The following is a 4512-nucleotide window of genomic DNA, read 5'->3' on the forward strand; positions in this document are numbered from 1 at the left end:
ACACACACACACACACACACACACACAATGAAAGTATTTTTTTCCTTTCTAATTTCTCACTGCGTCGTTTTCGTGAAGTTATTTATTTGTCCTCGTAAAAGAGATGTAAAAATATAAAACAGTTGAATAAAAGAATATGAAAGAAAATGAAAAACACCAATAGCGAAACAGAAGTAAAATATACATAATTATGAAAAATATCATGACTTTAAATATTTTGTAATATATCACGTGATTGTCTTTCGTTTTGGAGTTTTTATATTTTGCCTATTTTCATTAAAATCTCTCGTCTCACTTAGTAAGAGATTATTTTTAGCATATTATTTTACTATCTTCAGTTCGTGACAAATGAATATGCGGCTTTCATTTACGTTTTATTTTTGTATATCGTTTGTCTGTTTGTTTTTGTATTGTTTTTTCTTCTCCCTTTGTGTCTGATTTTAAAAATCTAAAATAGCTTTCTTTTAGAAATATTTCGCAGCTTTAGACATATTGAAAACTTGAAAACACGGATAATTCTTTTAATGAAGTTATTAATATACACACTGGGAAAGTAATATGATTAACATGTTTGATTCTGCGACTTCTTTTAAAAGATAATTTTGTTGATGCAGTTGCTCTTGGTGTTTTTGTTTTCTTTTTTTTATCGCAATATCAGTTAATGAATGTCTCAGAGCAATAAACAAGCTCTTGGTGAGCCGACTCCGTGAATCAGTTTCAAGTCCTTATTGAAGCTTCGTTATTGTTATTTTGACAGCACAAAATCTCCATATGTCATATGCTGCATGTAAAATTACATTTGTGAAACCACCTGGGCAAGAATTAACATAAAGACGGTCAGTAAACATGATAAGCTTTCTGGAATAAATACGTCAGTGATAGATGCGTCGGTATGAAACAGAATGGAAATAAAACCTAAGGAAATGTATATTCTTGAGCAATGAGAAAAGCTAGGTACTGATGCACTCGGTCATGACTTTTCGTAGAAGTCCCTACTTGAATCTATGAAGCCGAACAACAAATTCTTGTCGGTAAGGAGTGATATTCAATCAATGAATAATAAATACTTCACTGGCTTTGAGGAAACAGGAGTTCTACTTGTATTATTATTATTATTATTATTATTATTATTATTATTATTAGTAGTAGTAGTAGTAGTAGTAGTAGTAGTAGTAGTAGTAGTAGTAGTAGTAGTAGTAGTAGTAGTATTGATAGGATTAACTGGGGATCATCGTCGTTTCGGACGATGAGTATTCAATTGTGAGATCAACTGTATTACCTACTCATTAAATTAGCCAGTAAGTGGCTTAGCATCTTTCAAGCACGTGTATTCATAACGTAATTCTCAAGCAGAATCAGTGTGACATTGTATGCTAAGGATCAACCTTGTTAATTACAACTGCAATCAATCTGAAGGGTTCTATACAGTTTCCATCCACCCAATTTCATTCACAAGATAAGACTCTATCGGAGACTATAAAAAAAATTATATATTCAATAGTTCCAAAACGCTACGCTGTGGAACTGAACTAGTGGCCTCGTGGTTTTGAAGCTACGTTCTTAACCATTCAGCCATTCTGCACGTGTTACAGTGTTATAAGGGAAGTAAAACAGCATTCAGGATTCGAAACAGACTTTGTCTCTAATCCTTCCAGGGCAATAAAGTTAACTACCTGTCACATACTGACTCAGATTTAATCGACTGAAGCTTATACTTTTGAGATTTCTTGAAGCAAGAAACTACGGTTGTGTATCCCGAGTGAATATGTTGAGTGCTATTTGCACTTTAATGGCGGATGTGAGTATAAACCCTTACCCACCATCGGGTACAAGGTTGCTGATATGAGAAGCAGCCATCTTGTACCCGACGCTGAGAAGCTGTAGCGGAAAGATTTTACAATGAAAAGATACTCTAGATACTGTAATCTCTGGTACACGGTTTAAATAAGAGATGAGATGGTAATAGCTGGAACCTCTTTTATCGTACATCAGTTTAATCAGAGCTGACCGAGATTTAAATAACAACCGCAACTGATTTTCTAAACTCCACTTCGACTAACCTCTACAATGCAGCAGTTACTCAACGTAACCACAGTTAGATAAATATCTGTTTCTCAGGCAACGTATTTGAAAAATATGTTTTATTTCCTGATTTTATTAATTTATTTTCCTTTTTTGCATTCCTTTCTTTCTTCCTTGTCTCTTTTTTTCCTCTGTTCTTGTAAATCTTGTTCCGAAATTAAAAAAAAAGAAATTAGAAGAAAATATATATATACAACACACATGCATACAACACACAAGAGACATTCACACTCCCATACAGAAATATATAGTAAATAGTTCAACGGTTATTGTTAGACAATATCTCGTCAATGCTATGATCATGTAACGTAATTAAAAAAGTCGAGTAGGAACAACACGGTAAATGAAAACAATAAAGGAAGTTAAACTAGAATTTATTGCAAAAGAAGAGAAAGACAAACTGTACGTGGTGTATGAATGGGAAATGAAGAATCTAAGTAAATAATCTGTGTGCATTCTTGGAGCAAAATCACGGAACTTGACTAAGAAAAAAATTCTTCATCGTTACAACAGACGCTATGACTGCGGATTTAAAAGACAAAAAAAGAATTACAAGCAGGTTTTACATGAAAAATAAATAGCATTAATTTTAAAATTTAAAACCGAAAAAAGAATAAATATCATTGCTGTAATGCTAAAATTTGTAGTGCTTATACAAAAGTAATTATACTTTACAAATGCTAGAAAATAAGTGCAATAAAACAATTTTCTCACGTCCTGTGTTTCCACGTGCTATTTGAGAAAAAATCCTATTGCAGCTGAGTAAAATTAATTTCCCCGATAAACACCGAGCAAAAATTTCCAAAACAGCAACAGTGTATTGTATCAATTTGACTAGTATTTATTTTAAATATATCGGAAAGTAAATAATGTGGAAAAAATTATAATCTTATTAAATATCAACCAAGTACTGTGATGGTTATTATGGACTATACCTTTAACATGCGTTAATTTGTCCCTGTATCAGAAATCCTTAACAACCAGCGGAATAAGAGGACAAGCTGGCAGAATAATAAACGCGCTGGACAAAATGCTTAGCGTTTAAGTTCAAATACCACCGAGGTCAACTTTGCCTTTCATCCCTTTTGGAGTTGATAAGATAAGTAGCTTGCTCCTTCCCCGAAATTTTAGGCCTTGTGCTTATAGCAGGAAAGATTATCATACACCTGAATAAGGCAACGGCTAACAAAATCGTTGGTGCGTCGAACGTAGCGACATTTCTAGCAGCTCATTGCGTTCTGAGTTCAAATTCCGCCGAGCACGATTTTGTCCCTCATCATTTTGTGGTCGATAAAATTAGTACGAGTAAAGCAATGTAGTTGATGTAATCGACTTAACCCTCCACTCAAAACTGCTGGCCTTTTGCCAAAATTAGAAATTATTATCATACGCCCCTAATCGTTATAACGTCAGACAAAATCCTTTGCAGTATTTTACCGATCATTAAGTTCAAATCTCATCGAGATCAATTTTAACTTTCATCCTCTCGGGGTCAATAAGATAATGTACCAATCAAGTTTCTGAGGGATCGATTTATTCTCTCCCTCAAATTTATGGCCTTATGCCTATATTAGAGACCTTTTTATGTTAAAATGTTAGAAATAATAATTGTTAATATTCGGATGGAAGAAAGAACTATGATAGACAGAACTGGTTGGACCCTGAACAGTATGCTGTACTGTAGTCACTTTTAGAATAATATTTCAAATCCCACAAAGATCGACTTAATCAAGTACTAGGTCGCTCGAAGGACTATAAGTAGCAATCAAATCTCAACAGATTAACACTTTCCGTTTAAAAAAAAAAGACGTATGACAGAATGTTAGTTCTCGATATGGAAGATCACAGGATACTAATGGTTGGATTGCCTTTACTCGTTGGTCTACTCAACTAAAGTTAAACACACATACTCATATACAGCAACGATGTTTATAATTTTCACAAGAATATTCTAATCAAAACGAGTAGTTAATATAATTGATTCAATTGAAACTCAATATTTTTACCTGTTTTAATTTATCAGTCGCAGATGGATAAACATAACAGAATTTTAACCTAAATATCAGCAAAGATCAAAAACAGAATTCAAAACATTTAGTTTCTTTTTTCTTCTTTTCTGTCTGTCGTACATAATATCACATCTCATAGAAACTATAGAAATACAGACGGTTTTAAATGTCAATTCACTGTATGCGTCTGTTAACTTTCATATTTTAGTACCTTGTTTTTATTTTCTACCAATTACTTTACTGTATAATACTTGCATATATGCTTTTATACGAAATTAGTATAGACAGTCAAGTAATATATATCTCTTTCCCTTTTCCGTCTAACTCCGTCTAACATACATACATACGTATATATGTATGCGTGTATGTATATATGTATGTATGTAAGTATATATATATATATATATATATATATATATAT

The 4512-nt window shown here is 32.7% G+C and overlaps 1 protein-coding gene across 7 annotated transcripts in view; it reads left to right on the forward strand.

The window, feature by feature from the left end:
- Window positions 1-4512, forward strand: part of LOC106883135 (small conductance calcium-activated potassium channel protein 2) — a 545874-nt gene that overhangs the window by 442437 nt on the left and 98925 nt on the right. The window lies entirely within an intron of this gene.

This window comes from Octopus bimaculoides, chromosome 1 (genome assembly GCF_001194135.2).
Source record: "Octopus bimaculoides isolate UCB-OBI-ISO-001 chromosome 1, ASM119413v2, whole genome shotgun sequence".
NCBI lineage: Eukaryota > Metazoa > Mollusca > Cephalopoda > Octopoda > Octopodidae > Octopus > Octopus bimaculoides.